Consider the following 24872-nt stretch of genomic DNA (forward strand, 5'->3'; position numbering starts at 1 on the left):
CCTGTGGTCCCTTTCCAACTCTACAATTCCATGATTCTAAGATAAATTGGGGTGGGACGGGGACTTTTCGGATGTATATTTGAAAATATGAAGGTACAGGATTCCTTGTGATAGCTCTGCATATGTCGAGGAAGGAGTATCTGATGGCTCAGAGCTTTGTATACACCAGCCAATGTGTGCTAAAAAGAGGAGATATAGAAAGAAACACAAAAATGGAATGAGCCTAAAATACGTCTAACTAAAAAAGCAAGCAAACAAACAAACAAACAAACAACAAATAGTCTATTTAGGAGGAGAAGGCTGTGGGACTAAATGAGATATGAATTCAGTCATGTGAAATGTTAAGCAATTACTGCCTCTGCATATGCAGAGGGATCATCATAGGCAAATACCACCCGATATTTGTTCAGAGAACTATCGTCCCACATGATTACAGGGTTAGGCAAGCAGCAGTGATATGCAAGTTGTGCACAACCATTAAACCTCTTGAAGTGGAAGAGATTTATTCAGGGGCAGCAGCACAAAAAGAAAGAAAGGGCTGTGTGACCTGACTTGCAATCATCTTCCATAAAAGAAGAGTCAAAAGAGAGGACAAAGGCAAGAAAAGGTTAAGATTCTCTTTAAAAGCAGCAATAAGAGTGAGGGATTTACACCTATAGCAGGGCTTCAACCCCATTATGCTAAACAGCAAACATACACAGGGAGAGTGGACATTTGCAGAATGAAGAGATTAAAGCAAACTGGAGATGAAGTCTGTATTTGACCTTGGGACTTCTCAAGAGCAGACCCATTAATTTTAAACACCTTGCTTTAAATCAATCAGTAGACAGCTTCAGCATCAGAACCCGTTCAGAACAGAAAGGAAGATTATAATGTATAGCTACTGCATTTTCTGCTAATACACACAGGGAGAGGGGATGAAAGGTACATTTCAGTGTCACTATAAGAAAAATCAGTATCTCTCTAAAATTCTGCCCATATGAGCTGCCCTTTCGTTAGACCATCTTTTTAGGCTCCAAATACAAGAACTATGCAGGTTAGGTGGGTGGTAATTTGGGACAGGAATCTCACCTGTGGTGGCAGTCCGATTAAATGCCCTTTCCACAAATCTTCTATATTAAGCACACTCCCTTCTGTTGTTTAGGCAGCAAACAAAAATGTAGCTTGCCCAGGCGATTCAGCAACTGCAGTTTTTACACTGCTACCTACCGGTATTCTAATTTATTGTTCGATGAGCTTTTCCTATGTTTTAAAAGTAAGTTTTTAAGCTGCCTTGAAATTCTGTTGCACTCAAAAGGTGAAGAAATGTTTCAAATAAAGCAAAGTAAAAGAATCTCCAGCCTTGTGACAAGGCAGCCACATCCACACAGCCTTTGATGGTAACAAAGAAATAACTGCTTCCTTCATGCAGAAAATATATATATATATGGTTTTCTTGAACTCTTTATTAATCAGAACTAATATGAGGTGTGTGCAATTTTAGATGCTCCTGATCAGCCTTTGGCAGCTGATGGGAGATGGGAAAAACACAAATTAATGTTGCTGCTTTTTGGTTGTAATGAGATGCATCAGAGAACAGTTTGAAGATGCAGAGGAGCTCTTGCTGTAAGCACCAATAAGCTAACTGAAACTTACAGCAATTTCTGCAGAGCCAGATCCTGCACTTTTAAAAATTCCTTGCCCTTTTGTGTTGCCATGCAAGGCGACACTAAAGCGTACAGAAAATTTAAAAGCATATACCTTTTCTTCTTCTTTATTTTACCTGCAACTTGATTACCTATGTCAGGTGTAGGAAAGGTGGGCATGATTTCCCCAAATTGGCTGGGGAGGACAATCTCCAAGGTCTGGCAAATCTAATTAGACTTCTGGATTAGAGGTTCCCCACCACTTGTTTAACTGAGCAGCCGAGAACTTTCAATAAGGGATCCAAGAGGAGCAGGATAATTGGATGCTATACAATATATATGGGCAATATTTTCTGCTGCCTCTTCAGAAAACAGGTATTTACCACCCGGCCTCGGGCACTTCTAGCTTAGATGTCACCCACGAGAATCGCAAGAGATGGGGTGGGGTGAGATATTATGAAGAAACTCATTTGCCATAAAAGCCAGGACCAGGTCAAATTAAGGGCAATAATAAAGAAGCTAAAAAACCCCCCCAAACACACACATATCCATGTGTTATATGCTGAAGGGAACTACAAAAAACACAGTGAAAAGCACACAGAAAGGAAGATGAATTAGTACATGCAACACAGCATCAAGCAAAGTTGCTGAGGTGGACCCACCGGAGCCATTTAGCAAACAATAGATGCCTCCTAGAGGAAAACCATATATTACAAAGACTAAGCATCAGTGATTAAATGGCCATTTCCCCTGTTGTTTCTACTATTTCTTATTATTTTCCAATAACCATACAGAACTGTGTGGCAAAACAGCGCCCTGAACTTTTGTCAACCTTTGAAATTTGAACTTGTGAGATGGGAGTTTACTATCCTCCTTCTGCCCGAGAAAGGTCAAGACTGAAGAGGGTTTTCGTTATTTTGTTCTGAAGAAGCTCTCCCCTTGCAACCATTGGCGATTATAATGTGATACATTATGATACTGTACAGTGGTACCTTGGGATGCGAACAGGATCTGTTCTGGAGCCCTGTTCGCATCCAGAAGCAAACGTAACTAGCATCGGCACCTCTGTGCACACGCGTGCCGCTTTTCGCCGCTTCTGCACATGACGTCGTTTTGAGCATCTGCGCATGCGTGAGCGGCGAAACCCGAAAGTAACACGCTCTGTTACTTCCGGGTTGCCGCAGAGCGCAACTTGAACACGCTCAACATGAAGCATATTCAGCCCGAGGTATGACTATATATCATAATGTGATACAAGGGTGCATATAGCCCTTTGCAAGCTGGATGCTTGGGCATAATGGGAGAACTGTACCTCCTACAATGCATCTGGGTCAGATGTGTGATAAAATACACTTATATAGTAGAAGAAGAGGAGTTTGGATTTGATATCCTGCTTTATCACTACCCGAAGGAGTCTCAAAGCGGCTAACATTCTCCTTTCCCTTCCCTACCACACTCTGTGAGGTGAGTGGGGCTGAGAGACTTCAAATAAGTGTGACTGGCCCAAGGTCACCCAGCAGCTGCATGTGGAGGAGCGGAGACGCGAACCCGGTTCACCAGATTACGGGTCTACCGCTCTTAACCACTACACCACACTGGCTCTGTATATAGGGTATACAGATGTGGCTATATATATATATTGCTGGACTCTCATCAGCTCCAGTCAGCATGGTTAACAGCCAGGAATGATGGGAGTGGTAGTCCAGCAACATCTGGAGGACAGGTTTCCCATCCTATATCCCACCTTTCCCCTAAAGAGCTCCAAGTAACATAGAATCATAGAACTGTAGAGATGGAAGGGACCCTAGGGGTCATCTAGTCCAACACCCTGCAATGCAGGAATCTCAACAAAAGCATCCATGATAGATGGCCATCCAAACTCTGCTTAAAACCTTCAAAGGAGGAGAGTACACCACCCTCTAAGGGAGTCTGTTCCATTATCTAACAGCTCTTACCACCAGAAAGTTCTTTCAGATATTTGGTTGGAATTTCCCCACTTGTAACTTAGAATCATAGAACTGTAAAGTTGGAAGGGATACCGGGGATCTTCTAGTACCAACCCCCTGCAAGGCAGGAAGAAGCAGCTGTCCCATACAGGGATCAGACCTTGGCGTTATCAGCCATTGGCTCAGGTACTACGCTCAGGAGCAGGAGAAAACAAGATGGCTATCATATCTCCTCTCAGTTTCCTCTTTTCCAGGCTAAACATACCTAACTCTCTCAGCCATTCCTCATAACACTTGGTTTCCAGACCCTTGATCATCTTGGCTGCCCTCCTCTGCACACGTTCCAGCTTCTTCCATTGTGGTGCCCAGAACTTCACACAGTACTCCAGGTGCTGTCTGACCAAGGCAGAATATGACTATTACTTCCCTTGAGCGGGATACTATACTTCTGTTGATGCAGCCTAGAATACCAGCTTCTCCGCAATATTATCATGGGGGACTTTGTCAAAGGCCTTACCGGTAATCTTCTTTAGGAAGGAATCTGGCGGCCCTGCTTCTGTGTGACATACATGGTTTTTCCTACAACCTAATGTTTTATCTTCACAACAGTGCTGAGAAATAGTGAGTTCCACATCTCAACAAGTTTCATGGCTGAGAGGGGATTTGAATCCTGGTCCCTCAGGTCCTAGTCAAACACTCTAGCCACAAGACACTGATTTCACCTTTCTACGCCTGGCTTTGCACAGCAAAAGTGATCCATATGTACAGCCTGCTAAGAACACTCCTTTACTGAATAGAGAACTCAGTAATACAAATCACAGCACACTGTTCTGTTCTTTCCATTCAATCCTGCTTTATCTCACCTTAAGGTGGCTTCAATCTGTTCTGCTTTATGTTAACATGGTGTGGTCCTCGAGTTGAGTGCACTCTTTCAACTGTGAGTTGATTTTATAACTCTTTCAGCAGGTTTCATAGGGTAGAAGGCGTTGTTCCGTTAAAAAAAAAAATGAACCTAGAAGATAGCATATTCCACCCACAGCAAGCAATCACAATGACAGAGGATGCCATTGCTAACCCTTTACTTCCTGAACTATTAAATTAATTATCCTGCCTTCAAGCAACTGATTACAAAGGGGCAATTCTTCAAATGATTCCTTTGGAGAGAGGCTTATCTATATCCAAGGTGGGTTTCCCAAGAAAGCACTGTTTGAAGCTTAATTTAATATACTCAGCTTGTCCTAACATGTCTACATCCTAAAAACACACAAACATTTGGGGACTGCTCATCTTCACTTAGCATTCTGCTTTAAAAGATAGCTGCAGGTAATATGCAATGGAAAACAGTTTCTTGGCTACAAATTGTGACTCAGGAGGAGAGAGCTAAACCACAACCCCAGGTTCAGACGACACAGTGAGGCTGCGTACACACTATACATTAAAAGCACATTCAAAACACTATTTCCCTCAAAGCATTCTGGGCACTGTGGTTTACCTCTTGCAGAGCCACTGTTCCCAGCAAGCCATAAATAACTGCAGTGCCCATAATTCTCTGAGAGGGAAAACGTGCTTCCAATTTATAGTGTGCTTTAGCTCAGCTGCTGCGCTGACTGAAACAACAGCAGAGGAGCAAAGTGGGTGTGAGCTTCTCTCTGAGAGTCCACACACCATGCAGGCCTGATAAGTCATGGTTTGGCTTAGTATGTGTGTAGAGCTGACTGTGACACTAGTTCTTATCTCCAATCTAATTCAAAACTGAAGTTGTAGCAGCAAAAGGGATGAACCTAAAAAGAAGAAGAAAAAGGAATTCACATCCTAGAAGGAATCAGTCATTAAAAAAAACCTCTGGTTGTAAAAGGAGCATTCATATATTTGTATCACTACAGTGGTGCCCCGCAAGACGAATGCCTCGCAAGACGGAAAACCCGCTAGACAAAAGGGTTTTCCGTTTTTGAGCTGCTTCGCAAGACGATTTTCCCTATGGGCTTGCTTTGCAAGACGAAAACGTCTTGCAAGTGTTCCGATTTTTCCCGCTCCCCCCCTTTTTCTAAGCCGCTAAGCCGCTAATAGCCTTTTAGCCGCTAATCCGCTAATCCTTTAATAGCCGCTAAGCCTTTAATAGCCGCTAAACCGCTAATAGCGCTAAGCCGCTAATAGGGTTGCTCGCAAGACGAAAAAACCGCTAGACGAAGAGACTCGCGGAACGGATTAATTTCGTCTTGCGAGGCACCACTGTACTTGATTCTGTGCAATGCAATATACATCAGTTTTGTTCAGTTAGCGAGTTAGTGTACTGCTGCTCACAATAAACTTCAGTTTATTATCAAAATACAAACCCTATCAAATTCAAGAGAGGCAAAATAATTAACTATATCAAACACATGACAAATTCAATAGATGGGCTGGGTAATAATAATAATAATAAATAAATAAAATTTAAAAAAATATTAGTACTTAGTGGGCAAGACTTGTTAGGACTTAAAAGGACTTATTAAGACTTAGTGGGATCAACGCTAACAGAAAAATAGCACTAACCTGCATTACATGCTGCAGTGCTTCCAAATATTGTAAAAGGAAACATGGACTATAGTTAAAAAATGATAATGACTGGCTTTTCCATGGAAACAGTATATTCTGATTAATTTAGGGTGCAGATACAGGCAAGCACTTTAATCATTTGGATGCTGCAAAAAAATTCTTGAGCAGCACTGGTCACACAACACCCCCACCCTCCTCTCAGCTAGAAGCATCCTACATTTTTCTGCACTCCAGGGGGGCCAGAGCAGCTCAGTTTAAACACAGTTCAGGGGCCAAGAGGTCTTCTCCTACGCTAGATGCTTCACAGCTGACTCCCTTATCCCTCTCTCTGGAGGAGGGCTGCAGCAGCAAGCAGGAAGTGTTGAGGGGGCAGTGAGGGCAAGTCTTCTTCCCCAGTTTCCTTGGTGCTTCAGCTGCTGGTCTCGCTCCATTCCAGCTTTCCCTTAACTGCTCCTCCACTTCAGTCAACTCTCCATCTTATCACTATTAACCAATCCTCAACTTCTTCCATTCCCAGTTTGCTTATCTAATGTAGAATCTTAAGCCTCTAAGATAACATAATTTCAATTTTTCACAACTTCCCTTAGCATACTGTGCACATTAACACTGGTTAAAGGGTAGCTATCTGCAATATTTTGTTTCCTCTCTATCAGAATTTCAGGAGTATGAAGACTTAAATGGCATGCCTTATTTCATGCTACCTGAAATGTCTTCACTTATCTAACAAAATGACACTTTAAAATGCTTAGAAGATTTCCTATTTCAACACACCTTATTCCTGTAAACAAACTGTGAAAATGCAACAGGCGATGTATTATTTGCACTCCTCAATCTCTTCATTTATCTGTGGCTATTCTATGATTTCCTAACACATAAAGGTAGAAAAAGGAACAAGCATGTACCTAACATGTACAAAGCACATGGGCACAAAAATGTATATTCTGAAAAGCAACCATCACCAGCCCTCCATTCAATCATTTCTTTATATTACTTTAAACAGGATTACACCACCCTTCATCCAATATTCCCACAGGGCAGGTAAAAGGTAAAGGACCCCTGCATGGTTAAGTCCAGTCAAAGGCGGCTATGGGGTGCGGCGCTCATCTTGCTTTTCAGGCCGAGAGAGCCGGCATTTGTCCACAGAAACAACGTTTGTCCACAGACAACTTTTCGGGTCATGTGGCCAGATGCTGTTTACCTTCCTGCCACAGTGGTACCTAATAATAATAATAATAATAATAATAATAATAATAATAATAATAATAATTTATTATTTATACCCCGCTCATCTGGCTGGGTGTCCCCAGCCACTCTGGGCGGCTTCCATAAAAACCAAAAATACAGTAAAATATCACACGTTAAAAACTTCCCTGAACAGGGCTGCCTTAAGATGTCTTCTGAATGTCAAGTAGTTGTTTATCGTTTGGACATCTGCTGGAAGGGCGTTCCACAGGGCGGGCGCCACTACCGAGAAGGCCCTCTGCCTGGTTCCCTGTAGCTTTGCTTCTCACAATGAGGGAACCGCCAGAAGGCCCTCGGCGCTGGACCTCAGCGTCCGGGCAGAATGATGGGGGTGGAGACGCTTCTTCAGGTATTTATCTACTTGCACTGGTATGTTTTCGAACTGCTAGGTTGGCGGAAGCTGGGACAGAGCAACGGGAACTCACCCTGTTATGTGGATTTGAACCGCCGACCTTACGATTGACAAGCCCAAGAGGCTCAGTGGTTTAGGCCACAGCGCCACCCACGTCCCACAGTGCAGAACAACATAGAAGACTAGATTACACAATAAAACAATTGGGTCTGCATGCACAGCTAATAAGCGGAAGTTTGCAAAGTGCTCCATCTTTGAAATCAAACTGCATGAGAAAAGGGGAATGGGTCACATGACACCACTACTGACAGGTAGCCAGTCCCACCATCCTGTCAAACTGGGCCTGCAGCGGGTAAGGTAAGGCTTTGGCCCGCCAGCAGGCTCCAGCTCCCCATACCTGAATTAAAACATACAGTCTACTAAGGCACCACAGAGTATAAAATGTCTTAACATGGAGCCCAAAAAAGGATCGTGTATGCACCAGGACGCCACCACCAAAAAGGTTCACTCCTTTGTTGTTCACACAGCATGCTTCTGATAAAGAAGACATTTGGAGAACAGCTTCAGCAGAACATCTCAAGACACAGGCACGCTGCTTCGGGAAGAGGCATGCTTTTAGGTGTTTCACGTTCAAGTCATTTAAGCCTTTAACTAAAGCACATCAAAGTGCAATAAATAAATAGGTACCGCTCCAGCAGGAAGGTAAATGGTGTTTCCATGCGCTGCTCTGGTTCGCCAGAAGTGGCTTAGTCATGCTGGCCACATAACCCGGAAGCTGTACGCCAGCTCCCTTGGCCAACAAAGTGAGATGAGCGCTGCAACCCCAGAGTCGGTCACGACTGGACCTAATGGTCAGGGGTCCCTTTACCTTTACCTTAGAAGCACCTTGAATTGGGCCAGGAAGCAAACAGGTGACCAGCGCAGATCTTGTGTAATGTAAGCAAACCCATATGAACCAGGTCAAATTCTAACATCTGTAGCCTAGATTAGCTGGTTGCTTCCAGGCTATCTTCAAGGACAGCCCCACATATAATCCATTGCAATAATCCAACTGGGAGGTCACTTGAGCATGCATCACCATGGCCAAACTATCACTGCTTTTAAGGCACTTCCAAAATTTGAATGTATTACCATAATACCCCCCCCCCAAAATGCTTAGTTAGCCTGGGGAAAGTCTTCTTTATCAACTGGAACTTGTGGAGAAGGAAGCACAAAGTATATAACAGCAAGCACAAGTTTGGCAGCTACAAACCTTTGCCATTTTCTAGGTCACGGAGCTAACATTTTCCTTATAAAAAGTGCAACAAGGCCTGCTTTGAAAAAGATTGCGGTGGAATCCCATAACCAAGATGCCTCGACAAGCTGACAATTCAGAAGGGACAACTGAGCAGCTAAGCGTAACCTTTGCTATAGAGCACTCAAGAGTATTTGTGTGTGTGTGTGTGTGTGTGTGTGTGTGTGTGTGTGTGTGTGTGAAGCAAAAGCTCTGCTGCAATTTCTTCAGGGCTTCCTTGATTTCTCAAGCTGTTTTGGAGCATAAAGTTCAACACCTAACACAAAAGCACTGACACAAACAAATTACAACTTAATTTAAGGGAGATCTATTTGAATCTTACTCACTCTATATTTTACAATGTACCAAATTTTCCAGTCCCTGACTTATATGTGGATTGGAACTCAACTGTCCATTGGATTACATACTTCTCTGAAATTTTCTATGTAGTTTCGGTTTTTAAAATGCACACAAGAAGCGTGCTTCATGGGAAACTGCATTATAGGGGAAGTATGTGCATAACATGCATCCAGTTTAAATGCAATTTTTCATGCTTTTTATAATCTGCAAAAAAAGGGGGGGAAATGCAGATTATGATAATATGTGAAAATAACACAGAATGGGAATAGGAAGATTTGTCAAAGGTCCAGATCCTGTTGGAGTGCTGAAATTCAAGGCTGCATTTATAGTAAATAAACTAGAAAACATTCTGCCCCTGAAAGGATGGCTTTCTACTGGCATGCATTAGCATATTCAGTTGAACGGCCCTGCCCCTCCCTCTTCTTTCCTTTCCCAAAAGAGAAAACTTTTCTCTGACAAAATCTCACAATGAAGCAGAGTTCTGGAAGAAAAGCACCAGGGGGTGCAGATCAAATCTGGCAACATAATGAACAAACCAGAAGTGAGCACTGTTTAAGCTTAGCCTCCAGATTTTTCATCTTCACTAGATCTGTGAGGTAAGCTGACAGCAGAATGGCTTTTCTCACAGAGGAAAAAGCTGGGCTACAGCCAGGAACAAAACCAAGATGAAAATAAAGAGTCCCCACAAACCTAATAATAGCTATAATTCAGACAGAGAATAATAACCAAAAAAAAGTGCTGTACCTGCTACATTTGCCATGCCACTCTGGAGCTATTTATGAACAATTCAAATTCTAAATTAGACAGCTGGGACATCATCCAGTCAAACTTAAGGGCTTTTCAGTCCCACAACTTGCTCCATTGAAAATGAATGACATTTAAACAGCTTGGGCTAGAAGGTTGTGCCCCTGGAACTATCTTCTGCTACATTGTTGTTGTTGTTGTTGTTGTTGTTGTTGTTGATACGTGGGTTTCCCCAGCCACTCTGGGGAATCCACCCGATGATGACGATGATGTTATTTACATGCTGCTACACACACTAGATCAATCAATTTGCTAAGGTTTAGAGAGCCATTAAAACAAAAAACATCAGATCATTGCAAGCTTAAGGTGCTGGTTAATGTTGCAACAAGAGGAATAAATAATCAGAATACTCCAAATGAACAAATATCAGGTGACCAAGATGTTATTTCTATTAAATTAGTATTCAGAAGACCAATAAAACACAGTAGTGTGAAATGATCCTAAAGATAGGTATCGTGTTTACTATTGAGTGTCTACCATGCCTGAGAGGAGTTCCATTGCCTTCCATCTTGCATACGCATTCAAAAACTGCCAGAGGATTGCCTGCTTCCCATGAAACATTTTCCAATCATAAGAGTGCTCCTGAAAGTCACTTCTCTGTCTAAATCATCATTACATGGAGAGGCTTTATATATAGTCTATGCCAGAAACACAAGGGGACCGCAAAGGCCATGGAACAGAGCAGCCTATAAATCAAATAAATGAAAGCCAGACCAGGAACATCAGCACACCTGCATTGTCCCTGTTAGTAGACAGTACAGTGGTACCTCAGGTTAAGTACTTAATTCGTTCTGGAGGCCCGTTCTTAACCTGAAACTGTTCTTAACCTGAAGACCACTTTAGCTAATGGGGCCTCCTGCTGCCGCCGTGCCACCGGAGCACGATTTCTGTTCTCATCCTGAAGCAAAGTTCTTAACCCGAAGTACTATTTATGGGTTAGCGGAGTCTGTAACCTGAAGCGTATGTAACCTGAAGCGTATGTAACCTGAGGTACCACTGTATAAGCTTTTCTTCTGCCCACATTTTAGTTTTTGTGCATGGCTCTAATTCAGAGCATCAGAGGCCCCTGTAGAACCAGCGGGTACTCTATGGCTGGTGTGGCTGGCTTCCTACTTCCGTATACTACGGGTGAAAAGATAATGTGCTCCTAGTTAGGCACTATAACATCAAATCAGAATTTCAGGAACTTTTTGTGTAGTCATGTCCTGATACATGAGTGATCTGGGACACCACTCAGCAAAATGCAGCCACAAATTTTATTTAGATTTGAAAATCAGGCATCCATTTTTTTAAGGTTCCAATATATAATCTCTCTCAACCTCCTGCAGCTTTTTCATACACACATTTTTCTTTCACAGTCGTTCAGAAATTACATAATTTGCGTTCCTTCTTTTATTGACACCTAATCCTGCATTTTCATCATTAGTTCAGAAAGTGTGTCGATGGAAATACTAACACACGGCTGCTGTGAAAAGATAACACAAAGATGCCAACTCACAGAATTTGACTAGCTTATTAACCAAATATGAACAACTTACAAAAATCAGTTGATTTTGAGGTGGGGAGCATGAGAATGGTTGTTGGTTAAAATACACAATATTTATTTTTTTAAATGACAGCAATTATGCATGCTGCAGAATAAATGTTTTGTAGCATCGACAATGCACTTGCCCCATATACTGTAAATAGTGAAATAGAACTAGTGTTATTGATCACCATATCAGCAATTTTGAGTTAGCCAGAAAAAGAAATTAAGCTTTCATTTTGGAAGCAGACACACATTTTTGTACTAAGCAGAACACAGAAATAGTTCCTAAGATGGAAACCTCCATCTCTATAAAGCACGAGTTAACATATGAGCAGATATTTTATTTTCCTTTGTATCTGCCTTCTGCAAGCTGTTTTGTAGTCCCGATGTTTTGGACTACAACTCCCATCATTCCAGACCACTGTTCATGTTGGCTGGGGATGACTGAAGTCATAGCAGAGACAGCAGGTTGGGGAAGGCTGGTTTAGAGTAATCCAATTGCTTTTTCATTGGTGAAAGCAGGTATAGGCTGTTTTGCAGGATCCAGAACTTTCATAAATCATCTGTTAGAAAGGTTGAAAAGAAGGCCAGCAAAGTTCTCCTTCTCTATTCTACCGGACCTGTGGGACTTCCTGAAAATGTTCTGATTTAGAGCAATTCAAGTGAAGAAAAAAACTTACCGTATTTTTCGCTCTATAACACGCACCAGGCCATAACACGCACATAGTTTTTAGAGGAGGAAAACAAGAAAAAAATATTCTAAACGAAATAGTGGATATATGATTTTTGTGGTTTTGTGCAAAAATCCTGAGGATCCATGTGGATCTATGCTTTGTAACCACGGAGGAGGGAAGGAAGGGGAACCATGGATCCTCTGCTCACGACTGCAGCAGATCCCCCCCCCCACCCGCAGGCATTCGCTCCATAATACGCAGACATTTCCCCTTACTTTCTAGGAGGAAAAAAGTGAGTGTTATGGTGCAAAAAATACGGTACTTAAGGAAGAGGGTATTGTCTTCTTTTTAAGTAGACGGAAGTATACTATTACACACATTGCTTTCAACTAACTTGGAAGTCAATTTTTTCTTGAATACCTAGAGCCCCATACAAAAGTTATGACTGATCAGTCCATGCTCTGTCATTAATTACAAGAGCACAAGCTTTTCAAAACTTGACTACAGTGTGTGCTCAGCTGTAGTCGTGCTCAGTTGTGGTGAATGTGTGGTGCCTGCGGAAGGTTCTCCAGTTTGCAAATGTGTCCATGGTCTCAAAAGTGTTGGTGACAGCTACTTTAAGTCGCTTTTTAAGGGTGGCAACAGCTGCTTTCAGTCATGTTTTAAATAAAAAAGATACATTGGATTTTTCTACAATGGTATTTTCACATCAGCAAGGCCGAGAGGTATGTCTTCTCATCTGGGAATCCCAGTACCCCCAGACATACTGCCCTGCTTTGCACCCTGGGGAGGTCACTTCAGTACTGTTAATGCAGCAGTTTGACTTCACCCCCAGAAGAGCACTCCATTGTTTTGAGACGGATGGATGGACATACTAGTATTTTCAACAATGGTATTGCAGTGAGAAGTTTCAAGGGTCCCAGCCCATACCTTGGGATTGGTTCTTTGCAAGGATGGTTTATGGAGACTTATGGCATTTCTGTGATATAAGGTTTATTACTAGAATTAACACTTGAACAGAATTTGCTCCATCATTAATTTTCTATTGGGGCGGGGCTATCAGTGCCACAATTTTGGATTCTTCCAGAGCGGGGCTATCAGTGCCACAATTTTGGATTCTTCCAGAGAATTTGTACGGCCTCTGTGTCTCTTTTCAGCTTCAGTTCCAAGACTTCCAGTTTATTCTCTGTGTGGTTTTTTTAATACCTTGATGACATCACCTTCCACTCATCATCCAGACAGGTCTTCAGCCAATTAGTTTCTGTGACAACTCACTGCCCTAAGCTTACACTACAAAACATATATTTAACTGACCTGGCTAGCTAGCAAAGAAACTGGTTTGACCATTTTAGAAGTCTCCCGTTTCTGCAAAATCTCATCTTACGATTAAAATCAAAGGCTTGGAGGGGAATCAGAAATCTCAAACACCAATTTTAGACTGACCCCAAACTCATTACAATACAAACCCTTAAACCTTTTTATCTTAAATTTGAGAGGATTAAGGCTCTCTTGTTTCCTGCGCTTTAGAAGTGGAACACTGAAGACATCTAAAACAAGTTTGTTTTTTTAAACAACCAAACTCCGAAAGCTGTTAGACTGTGTCATGAATAAGACAGTATGAGCAGACATATAAGGTGATAGACACAGTGGATAGAGCACACAAGAGTGGCTGCTTTTCATAACGTTTTCATTACTAAGTGCAGTCTGTGTTTCTCGTACATTTTTTGGGGGGGATATAATTCTCTGCTGCTTGGCTCATTCAAGCTAAACATTCCTGCGCTCATTAAAGGTAAGGGTTCCTAGGCTCTCGTATCCCTTCACTATGGCAATTGCTAACCAGTTGATGTAGATTTGCACAGTAATTAACTTCAGTGGAATCTGTAAAAGAATGGTGCATTTGCACATTCATTCACTACACAGCCGAGCCCTTCAAATCCACGAATGCCAGCGCTTCAAGCCAGTACTAATCCACCAACTGCCCCACACTGAATACAGTACTGGTGCTGGCTGCTCATTGAATACAACATGGTATACAGTACCATGCCGTGGTATACAGTACCACTTCAGTGCTAATGAAACTGTGTGTGCAAGAGCACCTTCAGCAGGCTAAGGGCTCTTTCCCACACTGCTAATAGAAGCTATGCACACAAAATAGGTGCCATGTGTTTACAGTGTTACATGGAGTGTAAATATAAACATGACTCCTACACTCACACACACTATGCGTCACATAGGGTGCTATATGTGTGATAAGAGATGCACGGAATCCTAATAATCATATATAAGTTGTTTCTAGCTTGCAATTGCGCCAGACATCTTATTGTGTAAACCCAATCCTAGGTTTCGACCTTGCTGAATAGCACTTATCTATACTAGGGCTTTTTTTTTTTTTTGGTAACATATTATTTTCTGCAATATTCTGATGTAAAATTCTGTAATATATGCTGATTGCTCAGCACAGCACAGTGAATTAACCAACCTATGAAACATTTAAAATTGGATTTGAATTTTCATTGGTATTATTTCCAACAATTTGAATGTTGCTTGCCTCCAAGGGCACAGTCTTCCAAAGAACATTCAGACCCTTTTTCTGGATTAAAGCTCACCAAACACTCCATGATATGATGTTTTCTGAAACTAAGTTGAACATCACCACAGCTGAGATATGTTGAGAAAGAGGGACATTTGCCCCTCTCCAAACCAAAAATACTGAAATAAAATGAAAATAATGTCAAAAACCCAAAAATACTTAATTTTAGGATTTAGCGACTGTGATTCCCCCATTCAATCTCAATCTCATATAACCAACATTTATAATGCGAAAGTCATAGTTCATGGCTTAGAACAAAAAACAAACTTGTACAGAAGACCTCTTGATTGCAAGGGCAAAGTTCTTTTACGGGTGGTGTTGGGTCAAATGAATTAGGGTTGCAAATGACGTGTTTATCTGATCCTGTACCCACAACACCATGCCTTTGCTGAATGGTATTGTGGCAGAGAAGGGTCAAGTAGAGTACTTTAAAAGGCGAGTGAGCAACATCAGCAGACATTATTATGAAATCTGGGAATGTGCAGCAAGAAATGTGTTCCAAAGAAAGATGCAGAGTATCTTGCAACTCTAAGAAAATTTTGTTGACAGCTGAGACAAGAGAAGTTTAGCTGTCAAATGACACCTCTGCTTGTTTTTGCAAGCCTTCATAGAAAGAGAATCCCTGCCTAAAGGAAAGAGTGGGAATTTGCTGTCACTCAGCAGCTGCAGGCAGCTCCACCTGGCTGGTTTTCTACCTGCTATCATCATTCTGAATTAGCACATGAATAGCACAGTTCTGAGTGCTCTATTTGTGTTAAGTATCACAAGAGGTCATGCATGAAAGGGGGTATGTATTGGGGTGGCCTTGTTTTCCCTGCTCTGCATCGGCTCTACCCTGCATTCCATTCTACTGTCTTCCCATCGTACTCTGAAAATTTCTGTAATTAATTTCAAAAGTAAGTGGCATATTCACAATTTGCACTTGCAATCACATTAACATTCATTTTATTCTTGCTCCCATGGCTTTGAAAAGGAGAAAGTGGAAATTTACATGCCCATTATCCACCCATCACATCTGCGCCAACTAACAGGGTTCATGCATATTTTGCAACTGAGGACAAAACCTACAGGAGACGCTGCCCTCGATTTGGGGCATATCCAGTCCTTTCGGCTGGGCTTGAAGCAGTCCCTTACGCCTTCTGTGATATTTTCTACTCAATGGGGGGAAAGTAAAACAAAAACACCCCTCTCCACTTTTCATTTGGCTCCACTGTGTGACAGTGTAATGCATCTGATGCCATCTGCAGTATTGTGACAAATTGCAGTACTTCAATGGTGTTCATCTTCCATAGATTTCCCTACATCTCATCTGCTATGTGACTGAAATAATTATGTCCTTGAATTCTCTAAGCCTGCACAGTAGACTGAGCAGGTTGGGCACAAACATAAATCCAACTCTTAGAAATGGAGAGACGCGTGCATTTCATATGTCTTTTCTATTCCGGGCCTTTTCCCCCCAACAGCTCTCTTGTGATCCTTATTCACCTTCAGCTCTGTGGAACGCACCCAACCCTTCAATTGCTTTTAATTTATAATGCTCCATAATGACTGCAATTAGTCCTAATTAAGCAAAGAAAGCATGCACAGATCATACTGCATGGAAAGGAAATAGTAGTTCTCTTCTGCTGCTTTTATATTACATTGTATTTATGAGCTGGCTGCGTCACTAAATTATTTGGCAAAAACTGAGATGTAAGCCCTTTATAGGAACCCAAATATGACTGCTTCCCTCTCTACAGTAATTAATACTGATTTATAAACATTTAGGATTAGGGAACAAATACTTAATTCTCTTTTAATCCTTCAGCCAGCAGCATTCTGTATTCGATGTACAGGAGTATAGATTAACCAGCCTGAAGTTAATAGCATTTGAAGGACAGAGCTGATCAGCCGTGCATAACACCAAGATATTGTGGTCTGCCTTTGGCACAAATTTACTGAAACCTGTGGGATTAGGACAGATTCAGCAGGCTGAATTCATATTTCTGGTTTATGCCTAATGCAATTTCCAGCTTTCACTGTAAAGCCATGTAACACGAAAATTAGAGGCATTAAGATCTCAAAATTATCAACTGAGATGATGTTTTTGCTGAGACTGGTTAGGCTAAGTTGCTAGAATGGTGGGTGATATACATGGTTTCTGCTCAAAACCACTGAAATGGAAATAGATTTTTTTTATTTAAAAAAAAACAACCCGTTCTACTAAGAGTCACTAAATTAAAGTTTCAAAAATAAGGATCACCCTATAAGCAACATCCATTATTTCTGAAGGGAATGGAAAGATGTGGATGATGGCACTATAACTTGAAGAGAAGTGATATTTAGCAATCTTACGCTACAGCTGTGCTGCATATATGACCTTGGTATAGAGACAACTTATCTCCACATTCCAGTTTCCCATGTATCACTTCAGTTGTTGTGCCTATTTAAATAACAACTATAAAGCAATTTCTCACTAAGCAGTGCTCTGTGCTAAGTACACATGGTCTTCTGGGTTATCATTTAATACAAAAGTATGTTTTGCCAATATTAACATACTCAAATGAACTGAATTTAAAATGGTGTTAATATCTGTGCAGTGGATCACAAATCTTGGCTGGCCTTGGTGCCTAGTCAAAGTTTGTGGTCATCGCAACGCACATCTTTTAACCACAGAGCCTGGGGCTTATTGATCAGCAGGACGGCGGTTCGAATCCCCACAACAGGGTGAGCTCCCGTTGCTCGACCCCAGCTCCTGCCCACCTAGCAGTTCGAAAGCACATCAAAGTGCAAGTAGATAAATAGGTACCGCTCTGGCAGGAAGGTAAACGGCGTTTCCATGTGCTGCTCTGGTTTGCCAGAAGCGCCTTAGTCATGCTGGCCACATGACACGGAAGCTGTCTGTGGACAAATGCCAGCTCCCTCGGCCAGTAAAGCGAGATGAGCGCCGCAACCCCAGAGTCGGCCACGACTGGACCTAATGGTCAGGGGTCCCTTTACCTTTAACCTGCAGAGGTGTCCAAGCAGAGGCTCACTGAAACCGCATCATGAGAGCTAGGAAGAGCACCTTCCTTCTTCCTCAACTCCAAGCTCAAGAAGAGGATTAGCCACATTCCCCATAAAATGGAGCAACACTTGCCATAGAGATTGTTTTGGATTCTACTTGGGCATATTAAACTGATATAAGAACTGATAGGAAAATCAATACAATTTTCTCAAAGGCTGCTTCATAATACTGCTCTGGTTCCTCCCCTCCCTTTCCCTTTCATTACATGCTCTGCATTTAATGTATGCTCAGTGCTTGTCTGCCAACTAAATATCAAACTTAAAGTGAAGAGGCTTTCTATCTGAACAAATCTTTGCTTTGCTTTGTTTTAAAATTTCGTCCATTGTATCACTTGCCACGGAAGAAAAACACAAATTCGGATCTTAGCCAAAGTGCAGGAAAAAAATGCTTCCTTAAACTGCTTTAGGTTAGGATGAACACAGCCAGGGCCAGCTGAAAAACTACAGCCAAGAAGAAAATAGAAAAAGCTTGTTCAAAGTCTGCTAGGGCAGCAGTTTCTTAATGTATTGTAAAACGAGAAGGGAGGTGTGAGAGATGAGAAGTTAAAAGAAAAAAATTAAGGTATTTCGGGGATCTACTCAAAGCTCTCTTTGTGATAACTGGGGTATTGACAGCACAATCCTGTGCATGCTTGCTCAGAAGTAAGCCTTCGTGGTGACAGAGCATCTACCGGTACTTGGCAGGCATAAGGTCCCAGTGTTCAAATCATGGCATCTCCAGATTGAGCTGGGAGACACCTGTCTGAAGCCTTGGCGCCAATTAACATAGACAATACTGACATAGATTGGCCAAATGTCTGACAGAAGGCAGCTTCCTATGTCCTGAGTTCGAAATAAGTTACTCCCAGGAAAGTGTGTTCATTATTGCAGCCCAAGTGTCCTAAGCAAACACAAGGCAAACATACAAGCAAGTTAAGGTCATTTTCTTCAGCCAGTATAATGAGAAATCTATACAGCCAGTATCACAAGGAATCTACTGATATAATTAAGGAATCTACTGATATCACACTCTCTAAAGGTTTTGGATGCTCTCACTGAGCTTAACATGAACTTCCTTTCTTCATTCTGGCAGGCTCAATACAGTCAGTTGGTAGCAAGTATATCCCTGGCTCCATCATGGCTCCTCATAGTAAAAGCCCACAGAGTCATTTTGCAGATTCTAAGGAGTATGAAATGAACCATTTGTACAGGGAGCACTTACCTTACTACTGAAACGTAGCCAGCTTAATGATGCACATCGGCTTTTAAATGGAAGCAAAAGACCTCCTGTAAAAAGGTGAAACCGATACCTTGAATTGCTTGCTTCTGCTCCCTGTTCCCCATTGGGCCATGCTAATAGTTACAAAACAAGCTCTCTGGTCTCGGTCTACCTGCTGATGTCAATGTAGCCTATTCAGCAAAAAACAGCCCTGTAGTCTCATTCGGGCAGCTTGGAATCAGTTTTCCTTCCTACCCAAATCACTTGAAGCAATGCAACTACTGCTCAGTGAATGAACTCCTTTGAGCCCGGAAATCCCCAGCGGTCTAGGATGAAGTAAACCATTCAGACACCTTTGTATTCCTCTGCCGGGAACTGCCAGACAAATAACTCCAAATTGACTTTCATTAATATGTCCAAGGCAAGTGGAATTAAACTGCAGTACCTAGGCAGAGATAAAATAGAAGCAATCCCAAAGTGAGCACTGTACTGAACAAGAGAATAGGTGGTTTTTATGTCAGATACACCATGCAAGATAGTCTAATGTGAACTTATGTACAACACCATTATGTTTCTAACCTGAGGTGCATCATCTAAGGTCTCCATTGTAGAGTTGTGCTCAGTATAGTATTGGAGGTGGGGAGGGGATCAGAAATCTACCATATTCTGAATGTACATGTGAGGGAATGGCCAATGCTACAAACTGCAGGAGGACATTGGAAGGGGTGGGCAAGCTCTCTTTCAGGATCACTTGCCATCCATTAATGATTTTTAAAACTGAGCAACCCTTATGCTTACAAGGAACTTCAGGGTTTCCCAGGATACAGTCTGAAAACAACCATCACAGGCAGTCAGGATTTCCAGGCACTTTGATAAAGATAAAACTATTAATTGTGGCAGAAAAATGAGCCTGCACTGTCTTCTCTGACCACCAAATTCCTAAGCCATTCCGAGCTTTCTCTGTCTTTTAATTTAGTATCTATGGTAAAGCCACAGGCTTGAGAGTGGCTTATTGGAGAAAGGACCTTTTTGTTGGTGGCATCCTAACTGTGAACTCTCCCCAGAGTCATGTGTGCCAGGCACATTTATTATTATTAAAGTGCCTCCTCAAAAACATTTGCTGCTTTTATATTGAATTTCAGCTGCTGCTCTTAGTTGCCTTTAATACTCCTTGTTCTTAATATACATCAGTGTTAGCTGCCTGAGGCTTCAGCTATAACGCAGGATATAACTGGAGACCTATAAAACATGGCAATTGTAGACAAAGGAAATGGAGAGTATGGGTGGGCACCCTGGGGCCAAATTACATATGCCATTAATTGTGTTTTTCAGAAATATCAAGTGGAGGGAGGGTGATTCACATCTGGACTCTTACATGAAGGATAGGTAAAGGGACCCCTGCCCATTAGGTCCAGTCGCGGACGACTCTGGGGTTCCGGTGCTCATCTCGCTTTACTGGCCGAGGGAGCCGATGTACAGAATGTGGCCAGCATGACTAAGCCGCTTCTGGCGAACCAGAGCAGCGCACGGAAATGCCGTTTACCTTCCCGCCGGAGTGGTACCTATTTATCTACTTGCACTTTGATGTGCTTTCGAACTGCTAGGTTGACAGGAGCAGGGACTGAGCTCACCCTGTCGCGGGGATTCGAACCGTTGACTTTCTGATCGGCAATCCCTAGGCTCTGTGGTTTAGACCACAGCGCCACTCGTGTCATAAAGGATAAGGAGGGCTTTAACCCTTTCATCCCAGCTGCAGTTCCAATCTGTATTGAAGCCACCATGTATGAATCTTGCATAAGGAGAAAGCCAACACTGGAGTAAAAAGGGATATTTCCCCCATGCATACTGAAGGGAGTAGGGAGAAATCCAGATCAGGACTGCAGCAAGGAGCAAAGTGCTAAAAGCCATAGCCACTCCTGCAAGCCAGTATCCAGATTATACACACAGATCCACTTGCCATTTTTGAAATGAAAGTTATGCACTCAAGTTATACGCTGGGCAATTAATGTCACACACAGTTTGGCCCTGAATATGATATTCAAGTCCTCAAGTCAGTGGGCTGAAACCAGGCAAGGTGTATGAAGACAAGTAGCTTAGTACTCTGATGAAAGGAAAAGAGGACGCTGTATAAGGAGGCTCTGTGACTGAAGACCAGTATTGTTCAGTCAAGGCAGAGACTCGATATGCCACTTTAGTACACTTTAGGAAAGTTACACACTCTTCTCTTTGCTGCTGCAAGGATCAATAAAAAAGTGAAGCTGTAAAGGACTTCATATTCTGAAAAGCAGCATGGAATCAATGAAGAAAGGAGGAATATATTAGTGGCAAAAAAAATCTAAAAGCAACACATGCACAAAAGTAACCATTCAATGGGCGAACATGCTGGCATTGCGTTTTCACCAGCTATAGCCTAGATTTAGCTCAGAACAGAGATTATAACCAGAAATGTCATAAGGCTGGAACAAGTAAGACACTAAGTTTCAGTTGAGTAGCAAGGACAGGTACAGTTTGCATAAATATGTGGTTTCAGCAGATACAAGTATTCCCAGTCCCTTAAAATTAATGCAAACTGGCAGCGAACAGAAACATCTGCCAGCTCACAGTCCACTTCCTTGCTGCAGTAACCTGAGGGGTCAGGTATCTGTTGATAGAATCCCTCGCAAGTTTCCAGTCTCGTGATCATTTTGAAATAAAGTGAAAACGCACATCGCAATGTAATGGTGTCACGGAAATACCCATACCTTCCTTGGTCCCAGGAAGCTCAGACGAGCTACTTGTACCACTTCAGCAGCAAAGTCCATGGAAAAGAAGAGGAAGGCCAGAGTTTAATTTCTACAAAGATGCCTTATGCATAAAAAGTGTGGACAAGATGCATGATGGGGGTAACACAACGATACCTGCCCCTTCCTACCCCACTTTTGAAAGCAAGCTGTAATGAATTATCCCTGGGATAGCTCAGTTAGTAGAGCCCCATGTTGGGCAAAAAGATTCCTGCCTTGCAGGGCACTAGATGACCCTCATGCTACTTTCCAACTCTACAATTCTATGATTCTATGAATTAGTGGGCCTATAGGTGTATACATTACAGTACTGTCAATAGCCATGTTCTGGCCAATAATTAAACTGTAGCCTGGGCATGGGAGCACATGCTGGTCCCAGCTGCAATGCCCCAGGGCTGTTCTGCAGTTTTTCATGTGATTGGAGTGAACGTCTGAAGAGTTTTTATGTGTACAATATTCCAGTTAAATGCACTTCAAACTTTCCCATGAGGTGGGAGTTTCTTGGTTTCTCAAGGTTCCCAATCGTGGGGAGTTTCTCAGTGTACTCTACTAAACATGCTTAAAAATCTTCTACCGAACATTGTGCCAGTTGCTCCAAGATCTGAAGAGCAGCATGCAAGCCTGAGGCAGGGTTTGCATGTACACAACTGCTCCATCCACAATGCCCATCTTACTATCCCCATCACCATTATTACGCATTAGCAAATGCTGGTGCATCACGCAAAATTTTATGATTGATTTCCAGCCACAAAGATTAGACAAACTTGCTGCATTCAAGCAGATCTGCCATAGCTGGCCTGCCATTGTTTAGATTTACAGTTTACTTGTGGTGAGTACAGCCGGTGGTTGTACAGTGGTACCTCTAGTTATGAACTTAATTCGTTCCGGAGGTCCGTTCTTAACCTAAAAACTGTTCTTAACTAGAGGCGTGCTTTTGCTAATGGGGCCTCTTGCTGCCGCTGTGCCGCTGTTCTCATCCTGGGGCAAAGTTCTCAACTCGAGGTAACTCTTCCAGGAGTTTGTAACCTGAAGCATTTGTAATTTGAGGTACCACTGTATGCCTCTTGGGTAACAGTCGCCAGAAACAGCAGGAGACAGCTCTTGCTCTCAGGTTCTGTTTGCAGGCTTCCCACTGGCATCAAAGTGGCCTCTGTGAGGACAGGATACTGGGCTAATGGTCTGATCCAGCAGGGCACATTTTGCTCTTCCTTTTGTTCCCTTTGAAAACCATCACTTAAAAAACTCCGAAAGGGGGTCCTATCTTAGGAAATGTCCAAAAAATTGCACCCTTTTTGGCTTCATCATTAAATATATGCCAATGATACAGCCCTTGTTTTTTCTCTCCATCCCTGCCTCCTTCACCTCTTTTGGGTGGGTGGGGGAGAACAATATGGTATCCAACAGAAATTTGAGTTTGTTCCTTAGGCTTCTATCACATAATTCTAACTTGGTGGATGCAGTGGAAAAGATCTGTTGTTAAGCTCCAGTGCAAATTGGCACTTTTATGGATGTGGGATCAGCCTATCCCACGCTTCAGAAATATTTGATATATTACCCCTCCATCTGCAATTTTAAAGCTAGTGGAAATGAGGATTATATTCTCAGAATACGCCTCTCGTATCTGCTTTCTTTCCGCACAGATGTTATGCATGCATTTTAACTTCATTTTATTTGCAGTTCTCTGTTGCTTCCCTCCTGTTTGGGCTGCTTTGATGAGAGAGACAGTGTCTTAATCAGGTTTATTGTTTCCTGCTATCAAACGATGACATCATGGCCCAATGACAGCACACCAACTGATGTTCAAACGTTAACATATGTATGCTCTTGCAAGAACTTACCGTTTTCCTGTGGTCAACAAGGCGATTGGTAAATGATATTGTGTGCCTTTAAGATTCCAGCTGATTAAAGCAAAAGAAAATGTGTGCTTACCATATTATCTGAGCCAATGCATCATATTCTGATTGCCAAAGAAAAGAGATTTCTAGGGGCTATCATTCAAAGCAAAATGACCATTCCCAATTTCATATCTTGCAATAGTGGCATGCAAATAAAACTGTCAAAGAGTTTTACGTGAAACTGCTCAGACAAAATTCTCCAGATTTGGCAATGAATTGACCTTTGATTTAATGCAAAACACTGGGCTCCGCTCCACTCTCAAGTATAAAGGCAGAAGAAGTATAAAGCCATATGCAACAGTCGTCAACAGGTTTACCATAACCATTGAGTCAATCATTCATCTCCTACTACCCTCCTGAGAAAAATCCCACCCCACCCTCCCACTATATATAAGGGTCTGGTGACTTCTGTTTCAGTGTATCTGAAGAAGTGTGCATGCACTGATGTGTTCTGGACAAGATCCTTGCAACCATGCAACCAGCAATGTGCTTCCTCAACCCTTGCCTGACACTTCAAGTGATTTGGATGAGCTTTAAAAAGGTACAAGCTAGAACTGGTTAAGGGGCTAGGAGGTCAAAAAACTCATTTGTCGCTCCTACATGGTTTAGCAGCGGATAAACTGCTATATGTTGCATAAGAGGCCACTAGCAAATTAATTCCAAACATTGTGTACTTCAAATCTAAAGAAATTAGCATTACAGGAATGGTAACCAAAATATTAAATTTACTGCCAAGGCTAAAGAGAGAGAGAGCAGTCTATTTTAAACAAAGTGAAACCAAGCACGTTTAACAAAGCACCTCCTTTGCAGGGAAGACTCCTCCAACTGCCAAGCCACCTATGAGCCTTTGAAGCTGCAACCATCTTGGGAGCACTTAAAAAATAAATTAGCAATGAAAGTCATTAGAAGGGTAATAATGCCAAAGAAACTCAAGTCTCAGTAGCAGGAAAATGAATGAAGAAATCATAATGGCAGGCAACTGGGCAAAGCCACAGCTTTAGCAGACTGCCTTTTTTTCTCCGAAG

The 24872-nt window shown here is 42.2% G+C and overlaps 1 protein-coding gene across 1 annotated transcript in view; it reads right to left on the reverse strand.

Annotated features, from left to right (window-relative positions):
- GPC1 (glypican 1) overlaps nt 1-24872 on the reverse strand; it is a 192522-nt gene that overhangs the window by 131211 nt on the left and 36439 nt on the right. The window lies entirely within an intron of this gene.

This window comes from Podarcis liolepis, assembly GCF_965112155.1.
Source record: "Podarcis liolepis genome assembly, chromosome: 5".
Classification (NCBI taxonomy): Eukaryota; Metazoa; Chordata; class Lepidosauria; order Squamata; family Lacertidae; genus Podarcis; species Podarcis liolepis.